The 20,365-nt window shown below is 39.7% G+C and overlaps 2 protein-coding genes across 3 annotated transcripts in view; both read right to left on the minus strand.

The window, feature by feature from the left end:
- LOC115733026 (disease resistance protein L6-like) overlaps nucleotides 1-20,365 on the minus strand; it is a 154,133-nt gene that overhangs the window by 99,032 nt on the left and 34,736 nt on the right. Inside the window, exon 1 of one of the 2 annotated variants that reach the window (XM_048277043.1) lies at nucleotides 11,682-11,732. The exons of the other annotated variant lie outside the window; for it this stretch is intronic. The gene's annotated coding sequence lies outside the window, so the exon portion shown is untranslated. Of the gene's footprint in view, nucleotides 1-11,681; nucleotides 11,733-20,365 lie in introns of those variants that run through there. 2 annotated transcript variants of the gene reach the window in all.
- The window catches only part of LOC115731453 (topless-related protein 4-like), a 103,397-nt gene that overhangs the window by 38,485 nt on the left and 44,547 nt on the right, over nucleotides 1-20,365 (minus strand). The gene's annotated exons all lie outside the window — the stretch shown is intronic.

Genomic DNA, 20,365 nt, shown 5'->3' on the forward strand with positions numbered 1-20,365 from the left:
CCTCGAGCAACCGCACGAGCTTTGTAACGCTCAATACCGCCATCAGAACGAGTCTTAATCTTATATATCCATCGGCAAGATACGAGGGAGCGACCTAGAGGAAGAGGCACAAGCTCCTAAGTACCAGTACTCTCCAAAGCCGAGAGTTCCTCGGATATAGTCCGGCGCCATTCTACATGCTGAATCGCCTCGCAATAACTATTTGGTTCTTGTACAACATGAACAGTAGCTAAAAAGGAACCAAACTCAGTAGAATAAGAAGTAGCAGCAACATACTGGGCGGGTGTACGCCGATCTCGAGGAGGATTACGGCGTGGCTCTAGTTGTGCGTAATCGTTGAGGGCGGATACGACAAGAGATGCAGCACAAGGTAAAGATGGAGAATGTGGCAATATATCTAGATCCGATGTAGAAGAGGGACTAGAAGGGTCGGGTAGAGGATCAACGGGAAAATCCATAAATGGAACAAGAGATGAAACATGAGGTGTAGTATTTGTCGGAAAGAAAGGGATGTGTTCATGAAACGTAACATCACGAGAAATATGTACACGTCGCGCATTTGGGTCATAACAACGATAACCTTTGTGCTCGGTGCTATAACCCAAGAATGCACATGGGATAGAGCGGGCGGTAAGCTTTGTACGTTCAGTGAGTGGAAGAATGACAAAATAAGTACATCCAAAAACTCGAAGATGATTATAGCTAGGAAGTCGAGAGTAGAGACGTTGAAACGGGGTGTCTTGATGGAGAACAGATGAGGGTAGGCGATTAATTAGATGAACAGCCGTGAGAAGAGCCTCGGCCCGGAACTCAGTAGGAACGGATGTGCCAAGTAAAAGAGATCGAGTGGTCTCTAGAATATGACGGTGTTTGCGTTAAGCAACTCCATTTTGAGTTGGAACCCCAGGACAAGATAAGCGAGGAAGTGTACCATCACTAGCTAAGAGGGAACGAAAGACACCAGAGAGATATTCTCCCCCTGAATCTGAACGAAAAACTTTGATTTTTGTATTAAATTGTGTGGAAATCATGGAAGTAAAAGGCTGATAGATGGAAAAGAAATCACTATGTTGACGCATAAGATAGACCCATGTATAACGAGAATAATCATCAATAAAAGATACATAATATTTGAAACCACTCTTGGAAGAGAGGCGGGCGGGACCCCAAACATCAGAATGAACAAGATCGAAAATCGCACTAGTTCTAAAGTTACTAACGGGAAAAGGCTTAGCGGATTGCTTGGCCAAAGGGCAGATAGAACATGGAGGAAGACTACTCGAAGAAATAGGACCCAAAGCACCTTGTTGGTGAAGGACGGTGAGACGAGAAGACGGAATATGTCCAAGACGCTGATGCCACCGAACAAGATCGAGGGTAGCCAACACGGGATGAGGAAGAGAGGAAGTTGGAAGATGGAGATGTTGCATAATATAAAGTCCATCCCGTCTCATCGCCCCGCCAATCATCTTGCCACTCAAACGATCCCGCACAAAGCAAGAGCTATTTGTAAAGCTTACAGTACATCCAGCATCAATGAGTTGTCCAACGGATAATAAATTGAGAGCCAAATAGCGAATATGTAACACATCGGGGACATTGAAATCTTCAGAGATGGTAAGAATACCCTGTCGGGTAGCTAGTAGAGGAGAACCATTAGCGGTAAAGAAATGTCTTGGTTGCTTGAGCTTAGAGAGCTTAGTGAGAAAAACAGCGGAACTAGACATGTCTAATGACTCCCGAGTCAAGTATCCAAGTAGTAGAAATATCACCCGAAGGTGGTGTAGCTGCAGCGGTGCTTCCAGCAGATGAGAAAGTTGTAGAAGTACCAAAATCGGGAAAAGACTAGGCGAGAGAAGGACTCAATCGGGCAAGTTGGGCCTCAAGAGCAGCAATACGGTCATCCGTAGAGGGAGAAACCAGAGTAATAGGTTGAGAGATTGGAGATACGGTAGTGACTCGTGGTGATGCAGAAAGGCGTGAAGCATTTCTCTTCTTCCAACAATGAGACTCGTCATGACCAAGACGATGACAATACGTACATGAAAGGCGGCGAGGACCACGAGTAGGCGAAGGACGTGGTGGAGCGGCCAAAAGCGTATGCGGAACACGTGGTGGAGCGACCAAAATAGCGGTTGAATCAGAAACTGCCGAGGAGAAAAGAAGACCAAGACAAGTTTTCTCGGACTGTAATTCTTTGACAGCGTCAATGAGGGATGGTCTTGGAGAGCGGTGAAGAAGTTGGCTGCGAACACCTTCATAGGGAGAGCCGCGCTTCATAAGAAAAGAATGTAAACGGTGCCTATCTTGAGTCTGAAGCCGAGTAGATGGACACCGAGTACAATTCGGGCATGATGGGTAGAGAATAGGAGCAAGAATATCCAGTTGACTCCAAAGTGAGTGCATGTAATTGTAGAAATCTCGAATAGAGCGAGACCCTTGCGTAGCATTGTAAACTTCTTGCTCCAACCGATAAACTCGAATGTCCCCGTGCCGGGTGAACATCTCGGCAAGGCGATCCCATAACCTTTTCGCCTCAACAACATTAGAAAATTGTGGGCGAAGAGCGGGATCAATGGAACCAACAATGATCGCCCATGCCTTCCGATCAGCAACTTTTTATGCTCGAATTTCGGCGGCACGTTTCGCAACTTCATCGGATGAGTTACTTTGAAGAGCACCGGGACAAGGACAAAGTCCCTCAACATGCTCAAACAAGTCGCGATAAACAAGCGCTACCATTGCCGATGGTTTCCAAAGAGAATAGTTTGAACCATCGAGTTTGACGTCAATACGGTCACTAAAATCACCCATGACGAGAGAAAAAGAAATCACTGGCAAAGCTAGAGATATGGATTGCGGTGGAAAAAAAAATGATTGAAAGGATCGAGAAAGAAGAAGCGCGGATTAGAACGAGCAAGGATGATGGCCCAAAAGCCCTAAACTCATTATCTTAATTTCTGATGGGGAAGATCCAATTTATTGCAACCGCAGAGCATACTTTAAAAAAATAATGAGCTCATTGTCTTATTTTTCGATGCGGAAGATCCAATTGATGGCAACCGTAGAGCATACTCTTCAAGACCATGAACCTCGGCTCGATACCATGATAAGAAAGAAAGATTAAAAGAGAATGGTATTTGTTCTCTAATAATGGTGTGTTGAACAATGTACATGAGAAGCCTTTATATAGGCTTAGAGGAATAAAAGAGCCTAGCATTCTTCCTATGTGGGACTAAAGAGAAAGAAGAGATGTAAGGGAAAACCTACAAAACTATACAACATGTTCTAACATTCTTTCTCTTTGGTCCCACATAGGAAGAATGCTAGGCTCCTTTATTTCTCTAAGCTTATATAAAGGCTTCTCATGTATATTGTTCTACACACCATTATTAGAGAACAAATACCATTCTCTTTTAATCTTTCTTTCTTATCATGGTATCAGAGCCAGGTTCATTGTCTTGAAGAGTATGCTCTTCGGTTGCCATCAATTAGATCTTCCGCATCAAAAAATAAGACAATGAGCTCATTATTTTTTAAAGTATGCTCTGTGGTTGCCATAAATTGGATCTTCCCCATCAGAAATTAAGATAATGAGTTTAGGGCTTTTGGGCCATCATCCTTGCTCGTTCTAATCCGCGCTTCTTCTTTCTCGATTCTTTCGATCATTTTTCTTCCACCTCAATCCATATTTCTAGCTTTGCTGATTTCTTTTTTTCGTCGTCATGGGTGATTCTAGTGACCGTATTGACGTCAAACTCGATGGTTCAAACTATTCTCTTTGGAAACCATCGGCAATGGCAGCACTTGTTTATCGCGACTTGTTTGAGCATGTTGAGGGATTTTGTCCTTGTCCTGGTGCTCTTCAAAGTAACTCATCCGATGAAGTTGCGAAACGCGTGCCGAAATTCGAGCATGGAAAGTTGCCGATCGGAAGGCATGGGCGATCATTTTTGGTTCCATTGATCCCGCTCTTCGCCCACAATTTTCTAATGTTGTTGAGGCGAAAAGGTTATGGGATCGCTCTTGCCGAGATGTTCACCCGCACAGGGGACATTCGAGTTTATCAGTTGGAGCAAGAAGTTTACAATGCTACGCAAGGGTCTCGCTCTATTCGAGATTTCTACAATTACATGCACTCACTTTGGAGTCAACTCGGATATTCTTGCTCCTATTCTCTACCCATCATGCCCGAATTGTACTTGTCCATCTACTCGGCTCGACTCAAGATAGGCACCGTTTACATTCTTTTCTTATGAAGCGCTGGCTCTCCCTATGAAGGTGTTCGCAGCCAACTTCTTCACTTGCTCTCCAAGACCATCCCTCATTGACGCTGTCAAAGAATTACGCCCGAGAAAACTTGTCTTGGTCTTTTTTTCCTCGGCAGCTTCGATTCAACCGCTATTTTGGCCGCTCCACCACGTGTTCCGCATACGCTTTTGGCCGCTCCACCACGTCCTTCGCCTACTCGTGGTCCTCGCCGCCTTTCATGTACGTATTGTCATCGTCTTGGTCATGACGAGTCTCATTGTTGGAAGAAGAGATGCTTCACGCCTTTCTGCATCACCACGAGTCACTACCGTATCTCCAATCTCTCAACCTATTACTCGGTTTCTCCTCTACGGATGACCGTATTGTCGCTCTTGGAGGCCCAACTTGCCCGATTGAGTCCTTCTCCGCCTGTGTCTTTTTCCCGATTTTGGTACTTCTACAACTTTCTCATCTTGGAAGCACCGCTAGCCTACACCACCTTCAGGTGATATTTCTACTACTTGGATACTTGACTCGGGAGCTGTTAGACAAGTCTAGTTCCACTGTTTTTTTCACTAAGCTCTCTAAGCTCAAGCAACCAAGACATTTCTTTACCGCTAATGGTTCTCCTCTACTAGCTACCCGACAGGGTATTCTTACCATCTCCGAAGATTTCAATGTCCCCGATGTGTTACATGTTCGCTATTCGCTCTCAATTTATTATCCGTTGGACAACTCATTGATGCCGGATGTACTGTAAGCTTTACAAATAGCTCTTGCTTTGTGCAGGATCGTTTGAGTGGCAAGATGATTGGCAGGGGCAGTAGACGGGATGGACTTTATATTATGCAACATCTCCATCTTCCAACTTCCTCTCTTCCTCATCCCGTGTTGGCTACCCTCGATCTTGTTCGGTGGCATCGGCGTCTTGGACATATTCCGTCTTCTCGTCTCATTGTCCTTCACCAACAAGGTGCTTTGGGTCCTATTTCTTCGAGTAGTCTTCCTCCATGTTCTATCCGCCCTTTGGCCAAGCAATCCGCTAAGCCTTTTCCCGTTAGTAACTTTAGAACTAGTGCGATTTTCGATCTTGTTCATTCCGATGTTTGGGGTCCCGCCCCGCTCTCTTCCAAGAGTGGTTTCAAATATTATGTATCTTTTATTGATGATTATTCTCGTTATACATGGGTCTATCTTATGTGTCAACATAGTGATTTCTTTTCCATCTATCAGTCTTTTACTTCCATGGTTTCCACACAATTTAATACAAAAATCAAAGTTTTTCGTTCAGATTCAGGGGGAGAATATCTCTCTGGTGTCTTTCGTTCCCTCTTAGCTAGTGATGGTACACTTCCTCAGTTATCTTGTCCTGGGGTTCCAACTCAAAATGGAGTTGCCGAACGCAAACACCGTCATATTCTAGAGACCACTCGATCTCTTTTACTTGGCACATCCGTTCCTACCGAGTTCCGGGTCGAGGCTCTTCTCACTACTGCTCATCTAATTAATCGCCTACCCTCATCTGCTACCTACTCCTACAGGTAGCTCCTCTAGTTGCCAACATCCCTTGACATTTAAGGAGATGAGGGTTTTGATGTTCCCGAGAGAAGGATGAATCACTTTTAGCTTCGAACAATATTCAAGAGTCAAAATCTCCAAGCTTTGAAAAGCAGACAAGTCGAGAGTTGTTGTCAAAGAACCACAATACGAGAGGTTTAGAACTTTAAGGCCGGTGGCAATCCGAAAGAAAGAGAAGATATCTCAATGAGATTGGGCCACCGCAACATGTGATTATCCATCGCCCCTTATTTATTTTAGAATTTTTAAAATTCCTCAAAAACACATGTGCTCCACTACTCCACTGTTGCCTTATTTAATTCAACATGTTTCTTTCGGTAGTTTGGCTACACCGACATATAAATGTTTTTTAAGCATGTCCACTGTGAAAAGAAAGATAGGGATGTACAAGTGCAAACTACATTTATTTCCTGACAACATTGCGGAGAAACATATACTTACTTGCTCATAGTTATGGCGATCCCATTGTATCTTACGGATATCCCTTCATTTAATAAATAAAATATAAGAAAAAAAAAAAAGAAAGATGCATTCATTTTTTTTTTTTGTCAGAGAAAGATGCGTTCATTGGGCACCATGTTTTCCTTTAGTAGTATGAAATTAAATGGAATGGCTAGTTTAATTATGAAAAACAATTTTCATGAGTCATATGCACAATATTTAGAAATGTTATATTAAAAGCATTTATATGCCATTTTCATTAGTCTTATGGCGTTACAATTTTAAAACTGTTTTAAATGGTGATGTCATTAATCAACAATTATAATGAATAAGTATTTCGTGCAACAAGTCCGAGCAATTCATTAATTATTTTTAGTACTCTAATTTAAAAACAAGTGTAGAAATTTAGTATGTATGTGCAAAACAAGTCATTGTGAGGAAGTTTCTATTTTCCGGGAAAAAAGGACAAGCACAAGTTTCATAACTTTTGTAGGGTGCTCATTTCAGCGCCATAACTTCAAATTTTTTGAAAACTTTTAGCACAAGTGTCATGTCATGTCAAATTTTGGCACCTAGGTGAATGTTATAAGAAAGATACGGCATTCAAATGATCAATTTTGTTTTTTTTGTCTAGTTCCATCTTATCCTTTTTTTTTTTTTTGGTTCCATCCTATCCTAATACACAAGCCACATTATGTGCGTTATGTGCAAATTGCAAAATCATGCTCCCCTTTCATGCCTCCCCACCTCCCTCTTCCTAAGTGAGAAGAGTGGTCATTGGGGCAACCCCTAGTGGTTCAAATGATCAATTGAAAGTTAATAATTCAAGTGAATGTTTTAGAAATTATAGCACCCAAGTGGATGAAAAATTTTTGCAAAAAAGAAAAATGACTGGAATAAAAGTTATAATACTCCAGTGAGCATCGTACGAAGGTTGTGGTATTTGTGGTGTCCTAGACCCTTGTTTCTCCGTGGGAAGATTAATAAGACTTAAAAAATGCAGCACTAAAAAAACATACTTTTGCATGGGGAGAATTTAGCTTAGAAGCGATAAACTATTTAGATTAAAGAATAATCAAGATAGGCACAGTATAATTATATTTTCAATAGATGTTTTTTTTTTGTCATCATTATAAGATATTAAGGGGTAGAAGCTTGTGGCGTTTTTAGGTAACTATAAGTTCCTCTTATATCTAGATGAAAATCCATAAACCTTTTAGAAGAAAGGAAGGAGAACTTGCAATTGGATCCACAACATGTGATTATCTACAAGATGAACCTTCTCTACATCGTACCTTGAGCGAGCCCCATCCTCCCCAGTCCTCCGTAATGTCACTCGCCCTAAGATCAAGCACGACTAATTTCTTTGGTTGAAAGTTGGCCATTTGAAAATCCCAGGGACAAAATTCCCATTCAAGCCATCTTAATTGAGGAAGCAAGTTTTGGAAATCTCCAGCGAAATTTGTATATAAAACTTGAAGGAACCTCAAGTTAGTTAGTTCTTTAAATTGCTCAGCTGTGTAGGTTTGTTTAGCTCCCCGGTTCCGAGGCCCGAGATTAAGGGCCTCAATCTTGCTAGTGCCCCGCAATTAGGAAATATTGTGGATGTGAGTTTTAAATGATGAGATGAGATCAACTGCATATAAGAAAATATGAAGATATTTCAACTTCTTGTCATACTATTATTGTGAGATCTATCAAACTTGCCATCAAAACTGCATCAAAAATTGTGTAGCATCCCCCTCTTTTGTTTCCCTTTTTTTTTTTTGGTGTACATTGTTTGCAATTCTCAATAGCAAAATGAAAACAAGAATGTCACCCACAAATTACGCATGTGTTGTACATACCTCTCTTATCATTGTGTGTCCTTCAGTGAGTGTCTTTCATTGTTTATGGAAGAAAAATTGATGGCACATCAAATGTTACATGAATAAATTCTACTCCGCTTTTTAGAACTGCATAAGTCTAATGCCTTGTCACAGTGAAATAGTAGTCATTTAAGTTTGCTATCAATTGTGTCGATAGATCACTGAGATATTGCTTAAAGAAAGATTGGACATGACGATTGATTGACTTGGTTACTTATGGAACTCAGGGCTTCTACTTTATTTCGTTGTAAACAAATATTTTAGGAACTCAAATTCATTTTTTGTTATAGGCGATGAGTTGCGCATTGAGCAGAGATCATGAGTCATACGGACTTGTTTGGCGGTTTGAATTTTTCCTTCAATCATTTATTCTTTCAGATGAGACCCTCCTTATTCTCCTTCAAAAGTTTCTCGTGTTTTAATTGTATTATTGTCAATGATTTCATAGATACCCTTCTTTCAGCTCTAAGCTTTGTTCTATTTAGCTGATTACATTCTCAATTCTGCAGGAACATGTTCCTGAAAAGCATCAGTAGTATGTTTTTCGATAATGCTGTCATTTCATATAATCTGAGCGTCTATATTTTGTGGTTTTTAAAGATGCTCTTGACATTTGCACATGCTTGTCTGCTGCTTGTACAAATCATCCATATGTTATAATTGCTTTTAGTTGCCATGTACCATAAATAAATATGAAAGCCACATTACCAACTGACGAGTCAACTAACGATTGATGACAAATGACTCGATTGCACCAACTGTGAACGATAAAGGACTCCCAAAAAAAAACAAAAATAGAAAGGGGACTAAGTCTCACAAACAGTAATACTTGGTGGACTAATTATAAATTATTGTCGATAATGAAAATATTTTTCGTTTATTGATTATTTCAAGAAATATAAGTGATTAATTTTCGGAAAATGTTTTTGAAAACGTTTATTTTCCGTGAAACAAATGCACCCTAAGTGCATACCCAGCCCAACTTAAAAAAACACTGGAACTAGGATAGCCAATTGTCAAAAATGAATGCAAGTCTCATTTATCATAGCAAACAACTCATAAGAAGTCAATACTCAAAATAAATAAATGACCTCACAAGAAATCAAAAGAAAATCCAAACATCAAGCATGAGCATTAAACAGGTACGTCGGAAAAGCATGGCCCCAACAATTTATAGATATTAGCTTTTCTCTAAAAGCGCTCTGTCAAAGATTATGTTCATGTTACTCGATTCTTTGCATTGAAGTATTATGAAAAGGAGAGTGTCCTCATCACAATACTACCGAGTACGATCATATATCGGTCATCAGTAACCAAGAAATTGCATCTCAATTATGTCCTAGAATCAGGCAAGAACATCAATCAATCTAAAGAGCAGCAAGTTTTGGGGATTCAGCATTGACTGTAATTTTATTTCAAACAAGAAAGAGAAAATGGACTCGCATTCGGTGACTAAGACAAGCGGAAAAAGCTCTTACCTTGTTGCTGAAAAGCACATCTCCGGCATCATCATATTCCCATAATCCGCTACGCTTTTGAGCTTTTTTCTTATTTTCTAGACGAACAATTTCTCTTCCAAGGTCTCTCAGGTGATCGTGCATCCGTATCGTGTTGTCTTCTTCAACTTTAATTAGGGACATATGACTCAATACATCAATCCCGCTCCCGGGGAAAAAGCCACAGTCATCCCACATATAAGTTGGACTTTGTTGAGATTCTCCGATGAAAAAACATGCAATATCCAAAAATATCTGTTTCTCACCATAATCTAATGCTTCGTAGCTTATCTTCAACGTCGCTTGCACTTCCTTAGCAGGCACTTCTTCTAGTTTCTTTAATGTATCTTTCCATGCTTCTATTGTTTTTCCACTTAATAATGAAGCTATAACTTCAAGAGCTAAGGGAAGGCCTCCAGTAGTAGATACAATAGCACGAGAGATATCCTTATAATCACTCGGGGGTGAATCCTTTCGAAATGCATGTACGCTAAACAAAATCAATGATTGATGCAAAGGCAACCCGTTGAGTGGAAACATATGGTCTGCTCTAACCTTGTCAAGTATACTCCTGTTTCTAGTTGTTATGATGACCATACTTCCAGCTTTAAACCAGCTATGGTCCCCAACCAAAGCATTCAAGTGAGCATTATCGTCCATATCATCTAGAAGAATGAGGGCTTTCTTGCTTGTAAATCGAGATTTGATGACACTTACTCCTTCGTCAACATTAGACACATCACACGGTTCTCCTATTATGTCAGAAATGAGCTTCTTTTGTACGCATGGAATACCCTGCTGCTTAGATGTTTCCCGAATATCCGCCACGAAGCTACGATACTCATAATGACTAGAGAGTTTGTTGTATAACACCTTTGCAAGAGTTGTCTTACCGATGCCGCCCATTCCATAGATTCCGATAATCATCGTATCACTATTAGCATCTATGATGCTCATAATATGTTCCACAGTATCATCAGTTCCCACCAACTCTTTAGGAACATTTAGCAAAAACAGTCTTTTCAACTCGCTCATAACTTTTCTGACAACTGTTTTAACTAATGCTCCTTCATGCTTGTCAGATAACAACACAAATGTTAATGCATGATGGTAATACGTATATTCTTTTTCAAGTAAGTTCTAGTTATAAGAAAGTCAGCAATGTTGTGGTGAAGAATAATGTACCCGTCATCGGTTTTCTCTGATTCCCATCCTTTTGGGGAAGCGACTTCTTTGAGTGCTTCTTCCCATTCCTTTGCGGTCATTTCGTCCAAGTTCTTTTTATGTGCATTGATAGCATCTCCAAATCTCCCCGTAAGATGCCACACTTGTGAGGGATTCACTTTGTAAAATATGGGCAACACTATTTGCCCTGCGTCTTTCTTGCACTTCAGCATATGAGCTAGCTCGCGAAGGCACCATTTACTTGAAGCGTAGCCCTCCGAGATAATTGGGATTGAGATCTTAGATTGTGTAATACTACGGAGAAGCTCCGGACCAAACTCATCACCAACTCGGAGCTCATTGTCATCTCTGAACACATGAATTCCTGCATCAATAAGGCTAGTATAGAGATGATCAGTAAAGCCTTTGCGAGTGTCTTTCCCTCTAAAGCTCAAGAACACTTCGTAGTTATTCCCTTCCCGCTGCTCCTCTCCGCCTTTGTAATCTCGTCCATGCGGAGGGGTCGATGAGGTAGACGCCTCGGAATTCGGATCTCCTAAATGAGTTGTCCTTTTTCTTTTGCAATTTGATTGGATGTACATCATGTAGTGATTGACCAAAGAGATCCTTAATTCTGTTTTGAAATAGGAGATTGATCGAGCAGAGCCTCAGAAGATAGCCAGATTTCACGGTCTAGATCTGCGAACAGCAGAGTTCCGGAACTCATCAGAAGTAGATCAAGCAATCAAAGCTGGAAACAGAGGAGAGGAGAGGAGAAGAGAAGAGCAAGTAGTCCTGGATGGATTACCTGAGGAGTGTCCACACACTGCGGTGATCTCCACTGGTTCTCAGCTTTCGACGTCGGATTACCAACACTCAGCACTCTCTACTGGGCGTGATTAAACAATGCTGAGTTCTTGCCGTCCAACTTTCCAAGACCCTTCTTTTATTTATGCATCAAAAGTAAAAACAGGGTACACATTTGCCTATCGAGCCTCGGATTCTGCTTTAGCTGTCCCTCCTCTTCTCCACTTTGCTTGACAGCTACGACGGTCGGCTGCTCTGAAACCGAAGCATACGCGTGGTCCCCAGTCGCCTCGCGGTCCGCGCGCCTCACGTGAGCTCGAGGGGCAATTCGGTACATGTGGCCTGGCCGAAGATCCATTCAGCATTGTACTCTTAAGCTTGTTTGGTAATAATTTTGTTGTTGAAAATAATTTTTTATTCGAAATGATTTTTTTTTAATTTTATTTTTGAGAATAGAGAAGTAAATTTTTTTTTACTTTTTATTTCTTACCCAATAAATTTCTATTCTTTTTCTATTCTCGAGAATAAAAGAGCAGAAATCAAAAGAATATGAGCATTATTAAACTTGGCCCTAATGGCTTAAAGTAAATAATTGCATACGTAGTTCCAAGTCAAAGCTCGACTTCCAATTTGACTTGACCCTCTTTTTTTTTTAAATAACAATTAATTTCCGGGGCATTGCGAGGAAGGTGCGTGGAACCTGTGCGGGTGCTTCCATTGAAATTTGAGATTCCAGCACCGAAAGTGGAGCACACATGGGTCGTTCGTCTTCCTTCGTGGAGAAATGAAAAATGACCTATACATCGATAGGCACGTGTACAGCACGTGAGAAAGAATTTAGATAAAATACTTGTCGTAAATACTAAATAGACCATGTGTACGGCACGTGAGTATCACACTATGCGTACGTTGCCATGCCAATTCTTTGAGAGGCATTTTATGTGCCTATGGATGGTGGTGTTCATTAGCGCCACGTGTCTAACTGTCGAATACGACGCCGGAATTGAAGTGGTTATCACGTCTGGCGCCAATAAATAGTAAGCATCATGCCGCCAAAAACTTGAAACGCTTAGAGACATATACAATTCAAGCTTCTCATCAAGATCCAAATAATCGATTAACGAAATGGCATCAATATGACCAAATTTATGCTACAATAAATATCTAAAACATTTTGGTCCGTTTAAACCATTTTCTTTTTCATGAATGCCCCCAATCTACAATGTCGATGAACCCGTTATAATATTTATAATATGATCCTACATTCAGTTAATAATTACCGACATTTGATTTCATTGACGTTATATTATACACATTAATTATGTAATAATCGCCTATATATGTATAAAAGGCGGGTCGTCTAAGCCGAACTCTAACGTCAGTTCTGACGTCTTTTCACGTTATCGGTTTCTCTTTTCGGAACGTACTTTAGAGCGTACGTTAGAGAAAGCATACCATCGTTTCGGAGAGGGCAATTGGCTTAGCAACATCCCGTTTTTCACCAATCGTTCAACGTTACATGTCCTTGTGTTTGTCAATAGCTGGAGGTATCTAATCCACTATTCACGTTTCCGCATTCGTTCCCGATATTCATAAGTTTCGTTCGTGAATTGAGGAACCGATATCGTTAGTTTCTCTGGTTTTTAGTCTTACATTTAGTATCAAAGCATGTTAATATGTACTTTGATGTTTTAACATTTGACTTGCGTTGAATTATTGAATTACGGGTGATTTTCGTGGGAATTTATGGGTAAATCGAAATATTGGGGTATTTCGACCGGCGATTTTTTGGCCGATTCCGGCCAAATTCCAGCATGTCACGGCCTGCATTTGGAACAGTAGGGTCGTCTCGCCATGGTGAACAAAAACCCTAAGAAATCTAGGCATTTGGTTGTTCTCCGGAGTGCGAATTAAGTGACCGAAGATTGTCGCGTTTAGGGTTTCGTCGGAGCGGTTTTCGCTCGATTCTGGGAAAAATCCTTTCATGTTTTCGTTGATTCTCCGACCTATGGGTCGCGCCGGCATGTTGTCTAAAACTCACTCATTAATTTGGTCTATTATGGGCTTTCGGAAGAGAATCGACCGATTGAAGCCGCGGTGAAAAACGATGAAAAACCATTAAGTTTGGTTCTGTTCTTCGCATTTTGGGGAAGAAGTGCACGTGCCTCCGGGTGGTTATGGGGCGTGCGGCGCACGCGCCCATACGGGAAATCGTGGTTGCGAATGTGCAGACCTCTCTTCTTTAAAAAAGGAAAAAGGGGAATGATATATGTGTATATTATGGAGAAGAATGGCCTGCCGCGTGGGGAAACTGGGGGCATGCCCACGCGGGCAAAACCCTCCTTTATTAAAAAAAAATATTACAATTCTGTCTTTAATGCCCCCGCACCTAAATTACGGTTCCGCCCCCTAACTGGCTGGATTTACCATTTTGTCCCCGATTGTGCCAAAACTTTGCGGTTATGCCATCTTTCAGTTAATTTATGGTTTTACCCCTTCAATTAATTTACAATTTAGTCCATGCCCACATAAATTTACAGATTTTCCCTTATACGCAATATTAAGTATATTTTGCATGAAATTAAATGTCTAGTGAGCTGTATATTTTCGATTAATTAGAGTTTAGCCACAACAACTCTAATTGATTAAATTATATATTAAGAGGCTCTAGATCACATATGGTAAAGGACATTTACTTGTATTTAATTTTATTAATATAATGAATTTTATCCCATAGGAATTTTCATTATATTAATATGGTTAATTAGGATGAAATACCATATTATTTTTCTTAATTTCCCCACGGGGATTAGGAAAAAAGGAATATATTATGATAGTTTCATTATACAATTATTATGAATTTATTTAAATTAGAAACTTAGCCCACAAACAGTTTTTGATGTTATTTGATTCATATTGACATGTTTTGCATGGGTAAAACATATATTAAGTGAATTTTCCTTAGAATATTATGACGTAAGCGGGTTTATTTTGTTTATTATGCAATTTTAACACCTGTGAATATCTCTAATATTAATGTTCCCGAAATAAACGGTGAAAACTATAAAGTCTGGAAGGAATTAAGTCTCCTTCAATTACGGTGTATGGACATTGATTATGCTATTCGGAAGGATGAACCATCTGGCATTACAGAAACTAGCACTCCGATTGAAGTTTCTCTGTATGAATAGTGGGAGCGGTTCAACCGCCTTAGTGTAATGTTTATAAGGAGCAACTTTCTGCTAGTATTCGGGGCTCAATTGCTCAACATAATAATACCAAGGCTTTGCTAGCGACTATTGATGAACAATTTACATCTTCGAAAAAGGCCCATGTTATGATCATAATCATGAAGTTTTCATCGTTAAGGCTCACCAGTGTTAGAAGTGTGCATGAGCACATTATGATAATGAGGCTCGGCTTAAGAACCTTGAGGTTGAGATACCCGAATCCTTCCTTGTAAAGTACACTCTGAACTTTCTTCCACAATAGTATACACCTTTCAAGATCTCTTATAACACACATAAGGAGAAATGGTCAATTAATGAACTCATGACCATGTGTGTTCAAGAAAAAGAAAGATTGCTTATGGAAGTGGGAGAGAGTGCTCTTTTGGCAACACAATGAAGGCATAAGGGGCAAGGCAAGTATAAGGGAAAGGATAAAATACCTCCTCGTGTTGACAATAAGAAGGAATTCACATGCTTCTTCCGTAGAAAAAGGGGGCATATAAAGAAGAATTGCGTCGGATATAAGGCTTGGCTCCGAAAGAAAGGTAATATAATCTCTTGTGTTTGTTATGAATCTAATATGGCTGATGTAAGTCATAACACTTGGTGGATTGATTACGGATCTACAATCCACATTTCGAATTCCTTGTAGAGATTTCAAAGTCTCGGGAAGCGGGTGGGAAGTGAACAATGCATCTATTTAGGAAACAAGATGCGTTCACATGTAGAAACTATTGGGACATGTAGTTTAATCCTCAATAGTAGCTTTGTTTTAAATTTGAAAAGGACCTTCTATATACCTAATTTCTCTAGAAACTTGATTTCAGTTTCAAGACTTATACCGTTTGGTTATTCCTTTAACTTTTCAAATTCGACCTTCGATCCGTCATATAAATCTGACATTGTTGGAAATGGTATTTTGTTCGATGGTCTTTTTCGAATTAATTTGCAACACAATACACTTATAGTGCGATGCATGTTCATGATAACGCTAGTATAAAATGATGTGTTGTGAATGAAGATTCCTCTATTTTGTGGCATCAGAGATTGAAATATATCTCCATAGATAGAATTAAGCGATTGGTAAATGATGGAGTACTCGGTGCTTTGGATTTTATCGATTATGACACTTGCGTGGGCTGTGTAAAGGGAAAGCGGACCAACAAATCAAAGAAAGGTGCTAAGACGAGTACGAAAATATTAGAAATCATACATACAGATATTTGTTGTCCAGATATGAACTCATGATCAGAAAAATTTCATCACATTCATAAACGATTATTCACGATTCATGTATCTCTACATGCTTCATAATAAGCACGAAGCATTACATGCCTTTAAAGTGTTTAAGGCCGAAGTAGAGAAACAATGCGGTAAGTAAATCGGGATCGTGAGATCGGATAGAGGTGGGGAATACTATTATAGATACACTAAAGATAGACAAGCACCTGGTCCATTTGCTAAGTTTCTTCAAGAGCATGAGATAGTTGCCTAATACACCATGCCCAGTTCTCCGGACCAAAATGGTGTGGCGAAAAGAAGCAACCGAACTTTGTTGGATATGGTGCGCAGTATGCTTAGTAATTCAAAACTTCTTAAGTCTTTGTGGACTGAAGCTCTTAAGACAACAGTGTACATAGTAAACGGAGTTTTGACTAAGGCTATCCCAAAGACGCCTTTTGAGTTATTCAAAAGTTAAAAATCGAGTTTGCGACATGTACGCGTTTGGGGATGCCCGTTTGAAGTGAGAGTCTACAATCCACGGGAAAAGAAGTTAGACCCGAGGATTATAAGTGGACATTTTGTTAGATATGCCGAAAAGTCTAAGGGATACAGATTTTATTGTTCATCTCATACTACTAGATTTGTGGAATCGAGAAACGCGAAGTTTCTTGAAAATGACTTGATTAGTGGGAGCGATTGATTCGAGATCTTGTTCCCGAGAAAGATCATTCGGATACTCGACCTTTCACTTCAAGTACCAGATTGATTGTTACTCATAACGCCCCTCCAGTTTAAATGGTTGTTGAACAATCAATTATTGAAGCTCCACAACCTACTAATATCGATCCGATAGATCCAATTATTTAGCACTTACTAGAAACCGTTGAACAACCGGTTGAATAACACACTCCTCGAGAGAATGTTGATACAACATTAAGGAGGTCTGCTAGAATGAAGAAGTCAGCAATTCCTAGTGACTACATTATATACTTGTAAGAATCTAACTATAATATTGGAGCCGAGAATGATCCTAAAACATTTTTGCAAGCATTATGGTACAATGCTATGAAGTAAGAGATGAGTTCTATGGCATCTAATGCGATCCGGGACTTGGTTGAGTTGTTCGATGGTAAGAAGGCCATTGGTTGTAAATGGATCTTTAAAATTAAGAAGAATTCATTGGGCAACATAGAGAGATATAAAGCTAGACTCGTTGCCAAAGGATTCACTCAAAAGGAAGGAATCGATTACACGAAACTTTTTCTCCTATATCTAAGAAAGATTTTCTTCGTATTGTTTTAGCGTTGGTTGCCCATTTTAACATGTAATTGCAATTAATGGATGTAAAAAGGGCATTTCTCAATGGAGAACTAAAGGACGAGGTTTATATGAAACAACCGGAAGGATTTCTCTCTAGTGATGGTGAGCATTTGGTCTGCAAGCTTAAGAAATCAATTTTTGGCTTAAAACAAGCATCTCGGCTAGTGGTATTTAAGGTTTCATGAAGTTATCTCTTCATTCAATTTTGTAGAGAATATCATGCATCAATGTATATATCGGAAGGTTAGTGGAAGCAAAATTTATCTTCTTGTCTCATATGTGGATGACATTTTACTTGCAACTATTGATAAGGGGTTGCTACATGAGGTGAAACAATTTCTCTCCGAAAGTTTTGACATGAAGGAAATAGGCGATGCATCTTATGTCATTAGCATTAAGATCCATAGTGATAGAGCTCCAAGTATTTTGGGATTGTCTCAAGAAATCTATATTAATAAAGTTTTAGAGAGATTTCGAATAAAAGATTGTTTACCAAGTATAGCACCCACCTTGAAGGGTAACGGGTTCAATTTGAACCAGTGCTCGAATAATGCTCTAGAAAGGAAAGAAATGAACAATATCCCATATGCTTTCGCTATCTAAAGCTTATTGTATGTTCGAGTCCGCACTCGACCCGACGTAGCCTTTCTTGTGGGAATGTTATGAAGATATCGTAGTAATTCAAGTATGAACCACTGGAAAGCCGCAAAGAAAGTGATAAGGTATCTACAAGGTACAAAATGTTATATGCTTATGTATAGGCGAACTAACAACTTGTAATTAATTGGATATTCGGATTCGGACTTCGTTGGTTGCATTGATTCACGAAAATCAACATTTTGATATATTTCTATGTTTGCTGGTAGAGCCGTGTCCTAGAGGAGTGCAAAACAGACTTGAGTTGCTGCTTCCACTATGAAGGCCGAGTTCGTTTCTTGTTTTGAGACCACTTCGCATGGTGTGTGGTTGAAAAGTTTTATTTCATGGCTTAGAATTATGGATTTCATAGCTAGGTTATTAAGAATGTTTTGTTACAATTCATTTGTTGTTTTCATGGCTAAAAATCGGAAGAGTAGTAGTCGAAGTAAGCACATCGACATTAAGTATTTGGCCATTAGGGAACGTGTTAAGGAAAAGAAAGTGGTCATAGAACACATTAGCACCGAATTGATGTTAGCCGATCCTTTAACTAAAAGCATGCCACCAAAGAATTATAAGGATCATGTGGATAGAATGGGAATTGGTCCCATCATGTAAATTTTCTTCGTTTGGACGAAGTTGTGGAACTCTTATGTATTTGTGATGTTTTCTCAATTAAGGTGTACATTCGGTTATTATGAGAAAATCGGTCATTTTGACTTGGAATAAACTCATGGTTTATTCATTAAGTAGACCTAGAATAAACAGAGTTTATTCATGAAGTATGTTATCACATATAGGCTGATTTTGATGAGATGTAATGCATTGTGATGCATGGAAGATAACATTCGCTCTAAGAGGACTTGTCGCCATGGTTCATGTGTTTGTCTTCAGCATGAAGTTAATGTGTTTTTGGTACAATATTTTGTTGATGAATGTTGAGATCAAGTGGGACAATGTTATAATATTTATATTATAATCCTATATTCAGTTAATAATTACTGAAATTTAATTTCATTGATGTTATATTATGCACATCAATTACGTGATAATCGCCTCGGGCTAATAACCGTCTTGATGGGAGTCATTATCCGAAGAGATGCAATGATGATATATATGTGTGTGTGTATGTGTGTGTGTGTCGCGACCCACCTTTGGCCTGCCCTGAGAGTCCAGCGGGTTTAGAGGTACTGCCATAGGTCAATGGAGTGGACTCTCCCAAGTCCTACCTCACGTGACATTGGATTCATTTTTACTGATTAGCAAACTAAAATGCTATTAAGAGTCGGCACTAGCCTATTATGGTCGACTAGAAACCAATCGAGACATGGGGAGTGTTATTTCGATTCCTACACAACCAGAGCTTCTAGGTTCGGGGACTTGTTTATGCTAATTAGATAATTAGCGCCCTTTCGGTACCTAACAAGTCGATATTCCGTAAGGTGACCACACATTCTGCATATCATTTTAAGCTTATAAGATATCTAACTAGTACTAAATGATCATGCATAATGTTTTTCTGTTATTTCGTGCAATTACTTATTTATCCTTAACCTAGCATGTACGGAAAGCGATTAACATGTAATTTTTCAAAAGACAGTGTTATAAACACTCAATCAAGTAAATATGCCAAATACAAGACTGGAACAAGCACATGCAGACCAAATCTATGATGACAAAATTTAACCAAACAATTTCGACTCGAAGGTCGAATTACAATAATATCAAATCGGATTGGACATCGATCTTTAATCAATGCCAATATGAGGTTTGAAAATTTACATTAGGGGTAAAAAGGTTATGAAAAACAATTTTTCTAATTTTCTGAAATTTTTTCTGATTTTTTGGAATTTTTTATTTTTGGAATTTTTTATTATTTTATTATCATTATTTTTTTATTTTTTTTATTAATGGAAGCCGGGCCCGGGTCGGGTTCTCGAACCCGGACCTGGATCAGGTCGTCGGGCTTGATCCGGTCCGCGAGAGAGAGACCGAAACGGGCCTGGTCTGCGCATGAAATGTCCAGGCCCACTTTCTTGCCCTTCATTCTTCTTAGGCCCACTCCAAACCTGAAGCCCCACCTTCTTGAACACAACAGCCCAGGCCCAGCAGGTTCTCTTCATTTCTCCCAAGCCAAACCCCCCGCTCAGGCCCATTTTTCTTCTTTATTCTGCCAGCCCATTCGAGCAGCCTTTGCTCTTCATTTCTCCCACGCCAGCCCGTCCAAGTCAGCCCACACTGCAGCCCAAAGCAGTCAACAAAAAACAAAAACGTGCAACAGCCCTATTGCTCCTGTTCATCGTCTTCTTCGTGCATCCTCCGTCTCTCTGCAACCGGGACGGCGACG

This window comes from Rhodamnia argentea, chromosome 4 (assembly GCF_020921035.1).
Source record: "Rhodamnia argentea isolate NSW1041297 chromosome 4, ASM2092103v1, whole genome shotgun sequence".
Taxonomy (NCBI): Eukaryota; Viridiplantae; Streptophyta; class Magnoliopsida; order Myrtales; family Myrtaceae; genus Rhodamnia; species Rhodamnia argentea.